Here is a 19,877-nt window from a genome sequence, read left to right on the forward strand (position 1 = left end):
TGATTATTATATTAGTCAGCTTTTGCTGGGTAAGCAACAAAATCTCGGTGGCATATAACTAAAAGCAGTTATTTCTCTCCCTGGCAAGTATGTAGGTCAGCAGGGGCAACTCTGGTTCAGGCTGTGGGTTCCACATGTCTCCTTCTGGAATCCAGAATAAAGGCACAGTGGGCATGATCTCCTCATGCCAGCAGTCAGAAGAAGCATGTGGTGCATCTTAAACCCTAGGCTCAGAGTTGGCATACTGCCCCTCTGCCCATATTCCGCTGGCCAAAGAAAATCGGTGACCAAGCCCAGCTGCAGTGGGGTGGGATGAACGTTCCTACCATGGATGTGTGAGGTAGAGGAGCGAGTGTTTGCTAACCAGTAATCTAATCTACCACACCTGTAGTTATTTTCCCTCCTGTTGTTTGTTTTTATTTTGGGTCTAGTTTTTGCTTAGTAGTAACTTGTTCAAAACAGTATATGAAAAAGTGTTGGTAGATTAAGAAAAGCATGAGGAAAGCTTCTGAGATGCTGGTAATATTCTATTTTTTTTTATGCAGGTGGTAGATACACCGGTGAGTTTGCATGGTGATAATTCATCGAACTGTACATTCATAACCTGTGCACTTTTTCTGTAAGTATGTTATATTTCAAATAAAAACTTATTTTTTAAATAAGGAGTTGAGAAAAACAGTTTTTTTAATTTTAAAATCTTTTTCCAGTGCAAAATTTTTATAAGGTTCTTTAACTTACCACATTCTTTAAATATGTATTTTATTAATGTTTTTAAAACTGTAGATATAGGGCATTCAACTTATGGATAATGTCTGCTATGAAATGTAATTAGCAAAGCAATTCCTCATTTTCAAGTCTATCAACTAAATCAGATTTATCTTGCATCAGAAAAACATTGCATTTTTCAGTTCAGGTAAATTTGCTAATACTTATTTCAAGGAATGTTATTTAAAAACTACTGCAAGATAAATTTTGGAACACATGTTGTAATATAGTTTACTGAAAGTGATTAAGGTTAAAATTGTCTGGATTCAATATGATCAATTTATCTGCTTTACAAGTTAAAAAGCAAGAATAAATCTATACACTATTTTTATATCTGTATATCTAATACTGCAGTCCAACGTATAGCTAAAATGATGTTATTATAAAGGGAGAAATATAATAAAAACATGGTATTTATTAAAAGTGTGCATGCATGTATTGGACTTTGACGTTTGGCTTTTGGAATAATTAACTAAAAATGCATAAAAAATACAAAAATAGTTTTATTAATTTTGTACACATCATGAGCAAACATTTTTTACATTTAATGAAAGAAGTTTTATATACTACAAAAAATTAATATTCTAGCAACTGTCTTATTAATTTGAAATTTTAATAAGAGGTAGAAAAAGTAAGCAATTTAGATGAAAAAATATTTTTAGCATGACTTTATACAAGTTTTAATCAATAATTGAATAATACATACCAAATCTAAAAAGAAAAAAAATGTAGGATAACTTGAAGAATTTAGACCCCAATTACCTTTAAAGCAAATAGTACCACTAATGTGTGTTCTTTGAATATGCTTTTCTTGCCAGTCAGTGACACATTCTAGGGATGAATGTTGGGCATAGCTAAAAAAAAAAATTGCTTAGGTTTTATTAAATGAAAGAAAAGACAAACAGTCACTGTAGCATCCATGTGTCTTACCAGTGTCCTCTCTGCTTTGTCCATACTCAGGCTCTCCCTCAGAGAGCAGTGCACTTCCTGTGAGAGGTAAGAAGGGAGGTTGTAAAAGAAAATTACCGTCACTCCCCTGTCCCTGAAAGGTGGGATTTCAGGACAACCTACCAAGGGCAAAAACTCTTGTTTCCAATACATTTGCTGTAGCTTGAGAAAGAAATATGTGTGGGAGAGGGAAAGACTAGCAGCCCTGTGGACTTACATTGATCTATGGATTAATCATTAAAAGGACGCTTCCAAGAAAGTAGTATTTCCAGAAGTCCTTTGGTTTAATGCCCTGGAGGTTCCTTTCATTACGGGGCAATACACAACCGTGCTAAAATTCACGATAGTGTTAGTGCTGTTCACTGAACCTGCCCAGGCTCTTTACCTCCTAGGCTCATGCAGACTCAGTGAGACCAACGGACTAGTTCTGCCTACTGCATTGTACAGGGAAATGATGGGCAGTCCTTTTCAGGCTGGAGCAGTAAGTCTACTGCAAGACCTTCCAGAGTTCTCTTTTCCTTTTGCCATGATGATTATCAACATTCCATCCAGTGACTCCCTGGGTCATAGATTGACAAGGACATCATACAGATACCCCAAATTTCCCTGGTTGAATGTGCAGCATACATTAGAAATAAACATCTTTGTTTTAAGTCACTGAGCTTCTGGGATGGCTTGTTTATGAGAGCATCCAGACCAATTCAACTTTCTTTTATAAAGTAGGACAAGGCTATTTTGAAAGGGGAGAGAAGAAAGAAAAGAATCCACATTATACTAGGGAAGAAGATAGATCAAAGTTCTGCTCTGCATACTGAGTCCTTTAAACTATCCACATTGTATGCCCTTAAAAAAGAAAAAAAAGACCACCAGTTTAAAAAATATATATTTTAAATACTTTCCCAAAAGGTAACTGGGGAATATCTATGGAAAACAAAAGACATTCATGATACTTCCTCATCTCATTTCAAAGAATTCTGAAGATTCTATTATTTTAAATAACCTAGTCTAAATCCCACTTAACTACCTGTTTATTAACCAGATTTTTGTCCCAGTACACTGAAAGTGAATGAAAACCAAAGGCAGCAATGTCAACACATCAGCACGCTGAAATCCTCACCTCCCCTCACCTACCAAGGAGACAGGCCTGATGTACAGATGGAGTGGAGATCCACTGTAAAGTACTGGATTCAGTATTAGGAAAGTTTATTTTCAATTTTTTAGATAAAAAACCTAAAATTAGATTTTTCAGTATTTTATTTGCAGACCACTCTGGGTCATTCCTAAGGATACATCCACATCATGTTAGAGGAAACTAAGACAGTATTCACTCCTTAATTCAAATTAAATCTCTTTTAATCTGTAGTCAAGTATTCCCTATCTTTGCTAATTTTAGGCATTTGTAGTTTTGTTCTTGTTTATCTTAACTGACTTGGTCAGATGTTTATCAGTTCTATTGGACTGTTTAGGAAATGATCTGTTGTATTGATTAATTTTCTCTTTTTGTGATTAATTATTATAATTTACATTTAATAATTATTTTGTATTCCTTTTCTTACATTCATCTTGTTGAGATATTAGCTTCTTGACTTAAATACATTTTTTAGGTTTTTTTTTCTGATTTAGTGATAAAAGTATTTAGGACTTCAGTTATAAGATGAATAATTTCTGAGGCTCTAATGTGCAGTATGGCAACTATAGTTAATAATACTGTGCTCTACACTTGACATTTCCCGAGAGAGTAGATCTTAACTGTTCTCACCACACACACACACACACACACACACACACACACACACACACACAGAGGTAACTATGTGAGATGATGGCTATGTTAATAAGCGTAAGTGGGTAAATCATTTCAGAGTGTATGCATGTATCAGATCATCACATTGAAATCCTTAAATAGATACAATTTTTATTGGTCAATTATACTGCACTAAAGGTGGAGGAAAAGCATTCAAGATTATTGTTTTTACTCTCAGAATATAGCTTTCATTGTATTAGTAATAAATGTTTTCCTTATGGCCAATGTCTAAATATATTCATAATATTTAAATCTGTAATTACACTTTTTTAACTCAAAATGTTATTTAGGTAGGTGTTTTAATATATTCAACTAGTTGGACTTAGAGGAAGAGGGAAGGTTTTGGCTTTTTTTTTTTTTTCAGTTTTAAATCTTTGGTTACATTTATAGCACAGTGATCAAAAATCTATCTGTACCACTTCTGCTTTGGGGATTTTATTTTGTTCTCAGTTACATTGTGGGTTTTGGTGGGAAGGGTCCTGAATTTTGGATTTAATCTCTAGTCCTTTCTCACTAGGTCTAAGGAGGGCATAATTCTTAACCAAAAGACTCTCATGACCAATATCAAATTAGCTTCACTGTAATTTATTGAGATCACCATGAAGGAGAACTATCCCCAAAGAAAACGTTATCTGCAATGGTAAAACAGGTTCCCCTGCTTCTTGGAACAGGACAGGATAGGCCCTGATTTCCTTGGAATTGTCACTCAGGCAACTGGTTGAGAAGCCAAGAAAAACAGCAATGTGGAAGTCCGCCCTGTGCAACGCCAGGCTGTTTTGTTTTACCTCGGAGCCAATACGGGGTGGAGGAATGGGATAAAGTATTGATGACCAATACCACAGAACTGACTGTCCTAGTCAGTCATCTCACACCCACCTATGAATAGTGCCTTCCCAGCTGGGACCAGAGTCAGACCGGCCTGGCCTGGAGGGTGGGACTCCCTACACAGGGTCTGAACATTTTCAAAAACATCTTCGCTAGAGGAAACAAAAATACAAGCACTCCAAAAATAGCTGCTCAAAAATTTTGTGAGATTATAAAAGTAATCTTTATTTTGTTTTTTAAATCTATTTTGTACCAGTAGGAAGGAGGTAGTTAAGATCTTTCCTTGTCTTTTATCCAATTTTAGAATCTTTGTTTTTTTCCTTTTTAACAGAATGGTTTAATTCATTTAGACTTTTATTTTGATACTAATGAATTTTCACTTGATTCTTGCCTTATGTTTTCTGCTTTATATCTGATATTTTCCATTTTTCTTTCTCCAGAATATTCCTATTGAAATTTTCCTTTTTAAATTTCTTTTCCCGCTAAATATATGGAAAGCATATAACCTACTTTAATTCTATGAGCTATTTCCTTAAAGATAAACTTGTATTTCTCTATGTTCATGAGTGAAATTGGCCTGTAATTTTTTGCTCATACTTTCTTTGGTTTTTTGGATCAAGGTTGTTTTGGCCTCATAAGAGGAGGAACAGTCCTTTTTCTATTATTTTTAAAAGTTAAAAAAAAAATCATCTTTCTTTAAATGATTGGGAGTTTTCTTTAAGGGTAGGCTTTTAATATGGATTCAATTTCTTTAACAAAAAAGACTACTAAGATGTTCTATTTCTTCTTCTGTCTATTTCATATTTTCTCTAGGAATTTCTCCATTTCATCTACATTTTTTAAAAGTATTAGAAGAATGTTTTTGTTAATGTTTTCATAATCATTGTCATTTTTCAGGATTACATAATTTAATCTTTTTTAAAACTCTTGACTTCGGTTATTTTTGCCTTTTCTCTTATTCTTGGTCAAAGAACTAACTTTTGGCTTTCTTTTTTTATTTCAGTATGTTTGCTTTCTATCATTAATATCTCCTATTTTATTATTTCATGATTTTATTATATTTATTATTATGACTTGTATTTTTAAAATTCTTTAGCAAAAGTTTAAAGTTCAATATAAAAAGCATTTGAAAATCAGGGCCCAGTGACATTAGAGAATAAATAGTACATTTTAAAAACACAATTATCCTGGAAATTTTAGGGAGAGGCCCTGGGGATGGAATGGAAGAGTGGCATTGAGAAGGCAGAGAGAGGGAGGGACAAGAACGCCTTACAGGGAGCCCATGGAGCCCTGCGATCCTGGGACGGGCTGCTTGCCATGCGTTCCCTCTTTCTTCCCGAACCCACTGCAAATCAGGCCTGTTCGGTGTGAGCTCATCCCTTGCATCCCTCTATTTGGAGAGGTTCAGGGGAGGGCAGGACTCCATCCAGCAATTTGAAACTTTGTTTGGATTTGTGCAGTGACTTTTGGGATCTGGGCCATATGAAATCCTAAAGATGAAGAGTGACGACTGGTCCAGTGTTACATTGGATATAATGGGATCCAAGGGCTTTTATTTAATTTGGGGGCAAGACCCGACCCAAATCTGTCTTTGGAAAGAAGATTCACCTTCTCATCATTCATTCATAGTTAGACAGTGTAGTATAACTGGGGCAGAGCAGGAGAAATGGATAGAATTTGGAGTAGCCTAGACATAGTTTATCTACTTCCACAAGAGTAGATTTGTGTCCTATGAAAGGTTAAACAAAAACAAGCTTTTTAAAGTAAGGTTCTTTAAAAGGCCGACCTTCCAACCTTTGAATCAGTCAACCAAGTGTCCTCCTCACTGGAAAAAGGAAAGGGCTTTGTGTTTGCACAGTTACCAAAATATTTTCTTCATGATGTCTATGTCTTAATTACTGCTTAACTCCATCCCCTTTTATATATATTTTTGTGTGTAACTTACTGTTCTGTTTTTCTAACTTTTTAAAGTAGATGTTTAGCTCATTGATTTCAGTCTTTCTTATTTCTAATTTATGTGAAGCCATAAAATTCTTTCTAAATATAGCATTAACTTCATCCCGCAAGTTTGTTATACAATATTTTATTTTTATATTCTAATTTTCGTTGTGGTGTCTTCTTTGATCCTTGTGTTACATAGATTTGTATTTCTTAATTTCTTGGTCTCTGAACACATAAGTTTTTTTCTATTTATCTTTTTGTGTTGTGTTACCATTTAACTGCCCTGAGTCAGAGAAAATTCACTGTGTGATTTCAATCCAAGTCTTATTTAGTGGCCCACTAGATTGTCAAATTTTGCAATGTCCCACATGTGATTAAAACGAATGTGTGTTCTCAGTCATTTGATTCCAGTGTTTCATATGTTCATCAGATCAAGTTTTTCAATTGTATTGTTCAAATCTTCTATATTATTGCTGCCTTTTAGTCTGCTTGTTCTATCAGATATTGAGAGACATGCTAAAATCTCTGAATATGATGGAAGATTTGCCTTTTTCTCCTTATAGTGCTGCCAATTTTGCTTTATGTATTTTGGGGCAGTATTGGGTATATGTCAGTTTAAATTTTTTATATCTTCCCTGTTAATTGGAATTTTATCACTAAAGTGCATCACTTCATATCTGGTAAAGAGATTAGATTTTGCCTTAAGTCTCATTTGACTGATATTGATCTAGAGACACTAGCTTTTGGGTTGACAGTTATGTGGTGTATCTTTTTCAATCATCTTATCTTCAACCATTATATACCCTTATGCTTTAGATGTGTTTCATCTAAGCAGCTGAGTGTTACATTTTTATTCAGTTTAACATCTTTATCTTTTAATTGGATCATTTAGTCCATCTCCATTTGATGTAATTACTAACTTTTTTTAATCTACCATCTTATTGAATGCTTTATTAGTTGTCCCACCTATTTATGTTCCTTTTTATCCTGCCTTTTTTTTTTTTTAACTTCTTTTGGATTGATTATTTTTATTCTTTGGTTTTTCCTCTACTAGTTTGGAAACAATACACTCATATTAATTATTCTTGTAACGATAGGCCTAGAGATTAGAGTTATCATTCTTGACTTATCAAAAGTCTAATACTAATTTATAACTTTCATTTTCTTTTGGGAAAATGCATGAACATTACAACACTTTCCTTCTGTTTGTTCTGTTCTCAGACTCTTCCCTTTTTATTACTACCTGCTCTAATTTTAATAGCTGTGATGTACTTTCAGATCATATTGAGAATACAGATCAGAGAGTCTTTTATTTCTTGAAGTAAATGAAAAGTTGGTGAGGAAGGATTTACTTTATTGTCTCAAATTTGTCCCCTTTTCTGAACCTCCAGTTCTTTTCATATGCCTGGTGATTTGTTGCTGTTTCTTTTTAGCTCTTCCCTATGGAAGGAAGTCTTCATTTGTCCAGTATTGGTAGTACAGATGGGTTTTGTTCGAGCTCTGTGGGTTGCTTTGGTATGTCTTATAAAAACTGGAAGCAACTTTTTCCCTCACTGAATGCACACCCCTTTGCTATATGACTTTTCAGCTTCTCCTATCAAGATTTGGAGTCTATTTCCCTAGACTCAATTTGGGCTGGCCTTTGACTTGCTTTGACAAGTGAAATATGGCAGAGGCATGTACCGATTCCAATCCAAAGACAAGGCCTCAAGAGGTTTTGTGCATTTTGGTTCTTTCTGTTGAATTTTAGAACCACCAAATAAAGATCCAGCTAGCCTGCTAGAGGCTGAGTGACCTACATGAGGACATGAGGCATCCTAACTGAGGCCTTCCTAAATCAACCAGGCCTTAACCAACCCAGCATCTGATCATACATACTCATAAGCAAACCCAGCCAAGACCAGGATAACCACCTCGATAAGCCTGCCAGACTGCCAAACTGCAGAATTGTGGGCTAAATAACTATTTTAAGGTACTAAATTTTGGGGTGATTTGTTATACAACAAAAGCTGACTGACACCAGCCCCCTATTCAAAGCTTTTAGACTCAGAAGAAAGAAGTAGAAAATAGGTTTAGATTTTCTCATGTTTTACTTTAGAGACTTAGCAATCTGTCAGGTAGGGAGGCAGTCATATGCAGAGGGAGTTTCACCGACCTGCGAAGACTGCATGGTGCTAAGGTGATCGATAACCCTTGGCATCCCTTATCCTCAATTAGTAGTAATAAAGAGGTAATCAGGAGAAAGTCAGTGGGCCAGAGGACTGTTTTCAGAGCATTGTGCCTTAGCTCTAAGATCAGAGAAAGCCCATGCCCCTCCATGTAAACAACCATAGCATGAAGTCCCTGGAAGATACGGAGCTAAAACTGCAGCCTCAGAAGTGATGGGTACTATCTCAACGTGAGAAATCCATAGGAATTCAATGGAAAGTAGATCTGTCAATGCTCCATCAAACAGGCATCATCCAATCATGAGGGAAAGGCAGGAGTTGCATAAGAAGTGATGCCAGTGAGGGCTGGGAGAAGCTGAAGGCTATTTCAGCATTGGGAGGAACAACAGCCCAGACACTGAAGAAGGAACCTAAGTCAGAGATCTTGTGTTTAGGAGGCAACAAGAAGGTTGACAGAAGACAAAGCAGGAAGTGGATAACTAGCTATGCAACCCAAGAAAGTCAGTAAGTGTTGGTTTCCATTTCCTTGCCTATGAAATCCAGGTGTTAAAGTTGATCCCTAAGTTTCCTGCCAATTCTAAAGTTCTTTAGGGCTTGGTACAAAACACTGTAGTATTTTATAAATCATTAAAGGGAGTTGTAGTTCATAGTTTCATTTTTACAGCCTATTTTTGGTCATATCCTTGATTTATGTAATATCAAGTCTTTGGGAATACAATAACTAATTATAATACTAAAACTATGGGGAAATACAATTTGCCTTACAATTATATTCTGATAGGAGCTCTAGGTAGGACATGTAAACAAAACTAAAATTTTGTGCAATAGTAATGTGTACAGTAGAAATTTGGAAAATATGCTAGGGAGAACTGAATTGTTAGATATATCTATAAAATAACAATTAAAGGCCTTGGAAAGCTGTGATTATAAATAGCAGAGGAAGAAAAGATTAAAAAATAAACTGATACCTTAAGTGTAAAAATGAGACAGATTATAGAAAGAAGCATGAGAGAGAAATTAAATTTTTGTTGAAATTTGATTATTCTATAAGAGGAAGTTTCAGAGCTTGCTAATCATTCTTAGTCTTGCCTGAATAAGAATAAAAGCACAAAGAAGTGAAACTTTGAAGTTACACTGATTAAGTACTGAGGCGCACTTGCATGCATAATGCAATTAATAATCTACCCCAAGGCAGCAGTCTATAAAATCATAAAAATATTCAAACATCCTTTTCAGTACAGGTAATTTTAAATCTTGAAAAGGTATTTTGATGGTATTTCTGATACTTCTAAAGGTGTAATTTAAATCTATATTTACCTTAAACTGCAAAACTTTAATGGTTTAGCTAAAGTAGTGGTCATCATACTGATTGTTTTTAGAGACCCTCTCTAGCCCATGTATAAAATATTACTAAGTCCACGTGGATATTAAAATAAAGTGGGATATAATTTTACACATTCTTTAACTCCTTCCTGAACCCCGACCTTCTTTCAATAGACTGGAAAATCTGTTAGTAACGAATCTCAAGTTAAAACGCTGCCATTTTACATTAAAAAATAGGCTATTGATTTTTCTTCTTTCTTCATTCATTTTCACTGACCCATATTCTGTAAGAGAGCAAAAGAGCTGTGGCATCAGACGGAGGGTGAGGGTAACAGAAAAATCCCTCATGTTGGGAAATTCTGTGCTGAAAAACATGGATTGATCAACATGTACTAGGTTAGAGGATAAAATTCTAACATTTCATTCAGACTCAAGTAAAACATTACACAAAGGAGCTGGTCTTTTTTTTTTTTTTTTTCAAAAATCAGATGTATAGTTTTTCTATCCAAAGCATATTTGTGTCTGCTGGCAGACAAGTACAGGTAATTGCCTCCAGGTGTTTGCCTGCAGGAAGTCATTGAAATTCAGTGCTAGTAATGTCAGTTTCCTCAGCAGCAAAACCTAACCTGCAGGAACCTCGTGGGCACAGGTGTATTCGAGATTAGCAGCGCCAGCCAGCTGAAAGGCCATAGACTCTGAAGGCTCAGTTTAACAGGGAACGAATTAACTAAAACAAGAATCAGGATGTATTTTAAAACTACTATTTAAAATTTAGGACTTAAAACATTTGTCCTTGTTTAAAAAATTTTTTTAATTGTTTATTTTTTTAATTTTTATTCATTTATGGTAACTGTATGGCAGATTTTCCCCCCTCCAGGGAATATGAATTATAAAATATACATTTCCTTAAATTCTGTTTTTATGAAAACTCATGTTAAAAAATAATTCATTATTAAAAAATAATCTGGATCTTCTTTCCACTGTAAATAGATACCCTGGGGCATTTTATTTTTCTTTTACATATTTTTTATTGAAATATGGTTGATTTACAATATTATATTAGTTTTGGGTGTACAGCGTAAGTGATTCAATATTTTTATAGATTATACTCCATTTAAAGTTATTACAAAATAATGGTTATATTTCCCTGTGCTGTACAATATATCCTTATTGTTTATTTATTTTAAACATAGTAGTTAATCCTATACCCCTATCTTGCCCCTTCCCCAGAGTAACCATTAGCATTTAGCTCATTTCCTCCACTCAAATCATAACATCTATTTTTGAAGGGCACAAACCTACGAAGACAAATAAGGAAGAGTGGAGACAACAGCAACAAAACTTTGGAAGCTGGGAGAAGATATGAGAAAGCTAAATTCTAACCCAGCTGTGAGAAAAGTTGAGAGCGAGCCTGATTTGTGGGGAAATTTTTCAAATAAAAATCCAGGAATGGGCATCATCAGGTACCTCTGGAAGTTCTGTTGCAGATAAGGTTGCTTAAGAAGGAGCTGGACCTCCAGATCCCTTCCCCTACTCCACGCAGCAGGTCAGCCACCCCTGCAGCAGATGACTGGAGAGAATTATTTCCTGGAAACAGACATGTAGAGTGTACACTCCAAAAAACAGGTGGATTAAATTTACCTACTGAGTGCTAAGATTTCCAGTATTTCTTGCCCTTTTCTGGAACACTGGTAAACACACACATACACATGATTGAAGTCTTCTCTAGGAAATTTGACCAGCATAAGAGAAAGATCTGAAAATACTCTGAGGGTTCCTTCTGCAAGAGCAAGGCCAGGTCACCATACAGTGAAGTCCTTGGTGAATAAAAACTACATGCATTCACCTATCAGCTTTTAGTCTGCATTCCTAGTGAGAGCATCCAGACAAGGATGACCAGATCTAATTCTTACATGAGAGAGACTGAAACAAATAAGCAGTGGGAGAAAACAGAGGCTTTGGGAGAGAGTAAAACTTAAAAACTATTGGTAATACACTCAGAGACAAGCTACTGTATGTATAAGATAAGAAAAGAATGATATTTTAGAAAAAAAAATTATTTGGGGGGTAAATCACCCTTAGAAATTAAAAATAGAATTATGGAAATAAAAAATACAATAGATGAGTTGGGGGATAAATTAGAGGAAATCTTCCAAAAGTGGTACAAAAATGGAAAGTAGAGGATAAAAGAAAGAAAACCAGAGCATATGTCTGGGAGGTCAAACACCTGTCTGATAGGAGTTGCTCAGAGAGAACAGAGAAAATGGAGAAGAGAAAATCACCAATGAAATAACTCAGTACTTCCCCAAACAAAAGGCTGTGAGCTTTTCGATCAAAATAAACCCAGCACCAGAGCTAATAACAAACCTATACTAAGGTACCTCATTGTGAAATTTCAGAACTCTGGAGATAAAAAAATATACCAAGGACTTCTAGAAAGAGGGGAGATTTCATAAGAAGAATCAAGATGCAGAACAGTATGACATTTCTCAACAGTGATGCTGGAAGCTAGAAGACAATGAATTCATGCCTTCAAAATTCTGAGGAAAAATTGTTTCCAACCTAGACTTCTTATCTGGACAAATAATAAATTAAATGTGAAGGTAGAATAAAGACATTCTCAGATGTTCCAAGTCTCAAAAAGCTTAATTTTCTGTGACTCCCTTTTTAGGAAGCCCCTGGAGGATGGGTACCACCCAAATAAGGGAATAAACTAAGAAAAAGACATGGGTTCCAGGAAATGGCGCCCCACTTGGGAAACAACCCTGAGGATGATGGTAAAGAGGGTCCCCCTGAAAACAGTGGTGTGGCAGGCCTAGAGGGTCACTCTTCAGAATATAAGTCAAGAAGCTCCAGGACAGAGCTATTCACTAAGACCAAATTAATACTATCTTGAGTGAGTTTGAATGTATTAAGATGGCCTTTATCCATCTTAGATTGAATGAATAAATTCATAGCAAATATATAAATTGGGCAATTATTTCCACCAGGGAAATAAAGGAAAAGTACTCTAGTATGTTATATGGTTTGGCTGTGAATAGTGTTCATAATAACACACGTGGTCATGGTGATAATGTATCTGTAAACACTGATGCTCCAAGCAAAATTATAATCTATGTGGGACACATGAGGGATGGCATTGTACCTGTTTGTGCTGCATGACAGAGGGAGTGGTGATGATAGAGGGAGATAAAGACTCACATTTCAGAGAAGTCAATAGATAATATCTAAATTAAAAAGTCAAAAATTAGCAACATGCTTATGTTATTTGTAGTTACAGATGTCAGTATTAAAGAATTGGCCAAGAGGATTGAGACTATTTGTGTATAAGTGAGATTGGAGGAGAAGGGTATGGCCCAGTGGTAGAGTGAATGCTTAGTATATATGAGGTCCTAGGTTCAATCCCTGGGACCTCCATTAAATAAATAAGTAAATAAATAAACCTAATTACTTCCCCCACTCAAACAAACAACAACAACCAAAAAATTTAAAAAAATTTTTTTAAAGAATTTAAAAAAAAATGAGAATGGAGCTGGTAGGAATCAGCTTTTTTCCATAAATGTATTATAATATCTGACTTTAAACTTTGATGAAAAATTGTGCACTAAAAAATATGTATATATACTCAGAAATCTTTGAGCGAATTATTCCTGCAGATGTGGCTAAGGTGGATCACTTATCTGACAAAGATCATACCATTCTACTTCTTAATTCACTGATATATATCGTCATGGTGTGAATGAACATTGTGCAAAGTGCCATGTGAGATACCATGGAAAACATAAATAGGAAGGAATACTACATGATTTCCTTCCTTTTGTTACTTGAAAACCATAGGAAAGATAAGTGAAACACGTTTCTACATGTCTGTATGAATAAATGAACAAAAAGACTACTGTGGAGGTAAAGGAACTACATGTGACAATGTAAAAGAAACAGATTGAGACATTTTCCTGTTGGATATGGCAATTTGGATTGAACACTGAAGGAAGAGGTAGACCAAACAGTACTAATGAGCAAAATCATTAAGAAAGGAAATGTTTCAGCCAGTTGGTATGGTTACAAATCATTCAATATAAACAGAACAAGAAATGACAATGTTAACTCCAAAAGCACAGGAATCTTGTGGCCTTATTCATCACTGTATACTCAACACCTAGAATATTGCCGGGCACATAATAGATACTCAATATACATTTGCCCAGTGAATGGCTTGATAGGATTGGAAAGATAAGAGTTGGTAGCAGAAGGCCCTGATGCCATGTTAAGATATTTAGACTGTAAAGAATAAGAAAGTATTTGAGGAGAGGATTGTCAGGATCTTAATTTTGATGGTTGGATACCAGTTTTATTAGAAACATGAGAGATGTCAGGTTAGCTGGAAAGAAATGAAAAATAAAGGACTCAATTATATCCATTAGCCATTAAAGTAGAAAGGAAGAGACAGATCAATTATTGAAGAAGCTAGCCATGATTTCATGGAAATGTACTAAGTTTGAGGTCAGAAAATCTGAGTTTAAATTTTACCTCTATCATTTAATGTGTGTGAAAATCCTGACAAGTCATAGAAACTCTTCTCTGAATATCAGTTTCCTTATTAGTAAATCAGAAAATGTTTAAAAATCTTTACCTTTTGTCTAAAGGGTATCAGGTAACTTTCAAGGATATATAAATTGTATAAATTGAGATGAGAACAAAAGAAGAGAAAAACTTAAGAGTGGAGACAGGATAGTCACTGGGTTGAGAAACTGAGTCTAAGAAAAGCTTTTTTGAATCTAGGAGGTGTTTGAACAGATGGGTAGCAGAAAAGTGTACAGAGTGGGAGAACTGTAGACTAAAGAGAGGGAGCGACTGATGGGCAAAGACCTGGAAGAGACCAAACGAAGCACAGTCCGTGGGGAAGCACACTGGTCTTGAGTGGAGAACAGATTCCACTTCCTCAAGACAAGGAGAGCAAAGTAGAAGGAGGTGGAGCAACAAGGAAATTGGGGAGTATCAGGGGTTAAGGAGCTTCCTACTTTAATAGTCTTAACTTTCTCCACCAAGCTAGTCAGGGGCCTCTGCTAAAAGCAAGATAAGTGGGTGACACAGGGGAGGAGTTAGGAGCTGGAGGCGGGCAGGCAAGTTTCCAGTCCTGGAGGCAGGGGTACAGAGCCAGCTGTGAGAAGGTCTGTCAAGGCTAAATTTAACCAAGTTCGTTGAGACCAAAGAAGCATATTAATATTCAGGCATACTTCGTTTTATGGTGCTTCACAGATACTGTGTTTGTTTTTTTGTTTTTTACAAATTAAAGGTCTGTAGCAAACTTGCAGTGATCAAGTCCATCGCTGCCACTTTCTCAGCAGTATTCTTTCACTTCTTGTCTCTGGGTCACGGCTTCATAATTCTCACAAGATTTCAAACTTTTTCATTTTTATTATTTGTTATGGTTATCTGTGATCAGTGATCTTTGATGTTACTATTGTAGTTATTTTGACATATTTTAGCAATAAAATATTTTAAAATTAAGGTAGATACTTCTCTTTAGACTTAATGCTATTATTACACACATAATAGACTGCAGTATGGAGTAAACATAATTTTTATATGCACTGGGAACCAAAAGTTCATGTGACTCACTTTATTGTGATATTTGTTTTATTGCAGCGGTCTGGAACAGAACCCACAATAACGCTGAGGTATGCTGCACTGTAGTTACAGTTTATATAACATATATAATGCTTTTTGAACAGTTTTTAAAACATGCATTATCTCATGAGTCTTCATATACTATCACTATATTATAAAATAAGGAAATTGAAGCTGAGAAAGGAATAACTTGCCCAAGATGACATCCGCAAGTTTCTTATCTCACGTTGTAATAATTTTTTAAAGATCATTTTTGGTTGTTAGTGGGAAGAAATCATTCTATTTAAGTTATGAAATAGGTGTTCTTACTTGGATAGTTCCATGGTCAGCAAGAAAACTGGAAGCTTCGTAGAGCTGAGCTGAAGTCAAGATTGCTCCAAATATTTGGGGTTAGTATTATACAGTGTATATGTTTGCAATGAATGAACGCAAATTTCTAACAATTGGATAGAAAAAAAGTTTTTTGAAAGAGATCATACTAAAACCAACTAGGAACTAGTGTATTTAACATTTCACGTTTGCACAGAAATCTTACCTTTTCTACTCTGCGGTGCTTCCATGGTTAATCACATCCTGAGGACAAGAGACGTTGAAAGCAAGTGTTTAATCCTAACTTACTCATAATTGATTCATAGTTAAATCGGAGTGAAGGAATGTGTATTTACACCTAAGTTTAGAAAGATTTGCAAAGAAAAAGAAGAAGATTTTCTTTTGGAGAACGAGGCCTTTCTGGATCTCAGCTGAGAGTGAAAAAAGTGAAAAACTGGATAAATTAACAAGACAGAGAAAACTAGTGTGCTCTCTCTTTAAAGACATTGGGGATGGATTGCATTGAGAAGGCATCAGTTTTATGCAGTTTTCACAACATTTATTAGAACCTATAGAGTTTAAAAGACACTAAAATTTTTTTTTTTACAACAGTTTCAGGTTTACCAGAGTGCTCCTCCTCTCAACCTCATTTTCCTGTTATTAACATTTTGCATTGCATTTTGCATTTGCTACAATTGATATATTATTATTACTTAAAGTCCATAGTTTACACAGCAATTCACTCCTTGTACAGTTCTGTGGAACCCATAGCTTTTTAATCTGCCATTTTTAATTGTATGACCTAGAAAATAGTTTTGCTTTAGTAGTATTTAGGCCGAGGAAAACTTTGAAAGGATTAAATAAACATTTACATTTTGGATTTGTGGTACTGGGCCTAACCTGGTGACTTCTAGTTAGGATTTGAAGGCAATCATAAGAAAGACCAATTTTTTGTATTTTTGTATCACCTTTTGAAACATTTTGAATCAGTAGTCTCTAATCATATCTCAATAGTCTCTAAGAGAAGTAATACAAGAAGATTTTTTTAATTTTAATTTTTACTGAGATGCAGTGAGATTTGGGGAAATTATCACAATTCTTGTAGGCAAAACAAAATTATATAGTACAGAAGGAAGGGGCAAAATGCACTGGTGAATTTTGTTTTAAAATCTGTATTTTACAGTGAATGCAAATTATATCTAGTATGTTATCCCAGATTGAAAAGAGCCTAAAATATGCAGTATACACATTATAACTGAAGATAGTTGAATGTTTGCCTATATTGAACTAATATGATTTTAACAATGTCATCTCAAGAAGGTCAACATGAAAAAGGAAAAAGGATGAAGGAGCCCACAGTAAGAGAATCGATTAAAGAAAGTCTACAAAGGTGAGGCTTATGACTAAAGATTATTATCACAAATTATCTGATTAGAAAATTCACCAGTCTTTGAAGTAGAGCCAACAAAACCATAGATTCTTTACCCTAGAACAGACTTTAGTGAGCTTGTTGAATGTGGTCAATTTACAGGTAGAAACTAAGACCCAATGAGGCATCAGTGTTAATGATGAAAGGTGTCACTTACCTATCTATGTTTCACACACACACACACACACACACACACAGTATTGGACACAACACGTAATAGCCTGTGGATCTCATTTCCCTGCAAGGATGCTTCATGGATAACATCCAGAGTTGGTTATTAATTAATTAATAAGGAAGACCAAAAAAAGGGTTATATGGAGTAACAGCTGTCTATTCTAAATAATTTAGACCAGAAGGTAGAAACCTAAAAAAAGTAAAACAACAGTTGTAAGCATGACTACCTAATTGAGAGTCTGCCAATTATATATGAGTCCATTGGACCATCTCATGTAGTGGTGGTCATGGGAAGGGGAAACTCAGCTGGATCTTAAAGAGTGGGTAGGGTTTGGATGAACAAAGAAGAGGAAGGCAGGCACTCCTTGCAGTGACTGGAAATATGAAGGAAAGGAAGCATCAAACTTACTGCAGAAACAAGGAGTGGAACCATGTAGCTGAAGTGAAGACTTTATTTAGGGAAGCAGCTGATATTAATGCAGGATTTTCACACTTGGATCACACTGTAGTTTGAGAGCCAGCTTGGGAATATGGACTTACTTTACCCTGTAGTTCAACGGGAAATACTGGGTTTCTTTAGTAAGGGAGTTACAGGATCAAAGCAGTATTTTTAGGAGATAATTAGTGCCTGATTAAGGGAAGCTCGGAATGTTTGGACTCTAGCCCTATCTTTTGCAAGTTGTTTCCATGGTTGACAACTGTGTTCTTTCTCCAGACACCCTCCAATGTTAATATTGGTGGCACTGGAGTACTGCTGAATTAATCTACTATTGAGAAGCTTCTTAATAAATGTAAAATGGGATGTATTTGCTTTTCAACTTTAGCAATATTTTGAAGAAAATAGTGAGGAAAAAAACTGTAATGTATCACAGTGCATCTCTGCATCTTAGGGTGATAATGAAATCCCAAGTCTTCTAAATATAGGGGGAAAAACAGGGAATTAGTGTTGAGGAAACATGCAGGAGGGTGTTGGTTAGGAGAAAATTGAAGGAATTAGAAAAATGTGGCTGGAAATAATGTCAAAATTGTGGGTTATGGGTGGTTGGAAAGAGATAATTCTGATTTTAATTAGTCAGAGAATCTATATTCAAGAGGCCAGATGTCAGGCCAATGCAAACTAGAAGAAAAAAACTGTGCGGTAGTCTTCATCCAAAGAATTCAATGTGCTTGTAAATATTAATAGAAGAAGTAATTGCAATTGAATTTAAGAAGGCAGGTGTCCAATTCACAGACTTCATAGAACCTAAAAATAATATTGTCCTGGGTTTAAGAATAAGCCATTCACTCCAAATTCAGAAAAAAAGAAGAGGAAGAAAATAGAGCAGTAGAATGGCAAGTGGTTACAAATATGGAAATAAACGCTTACTTTAAAAGGAATCCAATTACGTACTATGTACGTGAAGAAAGAAGAGAGGATATAATGAAGAAACACAGGAGAATAATGCAAAAGACATTAGACATAGTGAAGGTAAAGTGAAGGAGCTATTTACCTAGATATTTTGTAGAAATGGATACATCCCGATTACTTAATAAGCTCTCATTGCTCTTCTGTTAAGGATCCCTAGGAAGTAGGTTATGATTATCACTCCATTTTGGAGACGAGAACACTGTAAAATGCTCCTTAGTAACTTTAGCACATTAATCTTAGCTTGCTAATTAACAATGTATCTGAGTTGTAATTTGGCCATGATAAGAAATTTTAATTTTGCTTCTTTTTTCTGAGATTTTTAGTTTAACCTAGAAATTAGACTTTGACTTATTTGCTACACAGCTAGTCAATACGCCATGATGACATCTCAGTGCTACCATGTATTTCAGATTAGCAGAAAAACCAAGCAAACTTCAAGGATATCTTAGTAACAAGAAATCCATAGTCATGTTTATCTGCAAATATTTCTGCAGCATCCCAGAATTACTTTTGTAAGTACTGTCCAAATTTATTCTGGTTTTCTTTGAATTTGGGAGAACAGACACAAATAAAAAATTTTCTTGTGATTTTTTGCAGAATAGTAGCTTGGTCTTTTGGGAAAGGGAATCATAGACCACTGCCACAAAGTAAATTATGTTTGGAAACTTTTTTGAATAATAATTGGTTTGGGATAAGACTTTTTTTTTTCCTAAATAAGAAAATAGTAAGTTTCTTAATAAGAAATCTCATTAGAGATTTGAGTGAAGATGTGTGAATCTGTTTTAATGGTACCAAAATGGTACAAGATCATCAGTTGCTCAGAATAGATACTTAAAAGGAATGATTATTGAGACAGTAAAAAACATATTTTTTAAGAAAATTCAGAAGCTTACCACCTTCCTTCCCCCAGACTTTCTGGTAATAGAAAACTATGCTTTTAAAATACGACGAGCAGGAGAGAGCTGCTGTGAGGGAAATGTCTGATTTACCTTTCTGGAAATCACTTTATTTTATTCCACAGAGGTGGACTGTGGAACTTTCTGAGAGAACAGGCTTATGAAACTGTTGTGTGATCAGAGCTCAGGAGGGAGGGACTGTTTTGACTCTCTTGTTACTATGTGAGGGATGGAATTTTGCAAGCAGAAGGTTCCACAA

At 35.2% G+C, this 19,877-nt stretch overlaps 1 protein-coding gene across 1 annotated transcript in view; it reads left to right on the forward strand.

Moving 5' to 3' along the window:
- Positions 1-8,812: 8,812 nt before the first annotated feature.
- Positions 8,813-19,877, forward strand: part of HIVEP1 (HIVEP zinc finger 1) — a 142,373-nt gene continuing 131,308 nt past the window's right edge. Inside the window, 5 exon segments of the mRNA XM_014557482.2 lie at positions 8,813-8,955; positions 11,064-11,237; positions 15,421-15,452; positions 17,029-17,101; positions 19,133-19,234. The gene's annotated coding sequence lies outside the window, so the exon portion shown is untranslated.

Source organism: Camelus ferus, chromosome 20 (assembly GCF_009834535.1).
Source record: "Camelus ferus isolate YT-003-E chromosome 20, BCGSAC_Cfer_1.0, whole genome shotgun sequence".
Classification (NCBI taxonomy): domain Eukaryota; kingdom Metazoa; phylum Chordata; class Mammalia; order Artiodactyla; family Camelidae; genus Camelus; species Camelus ferus.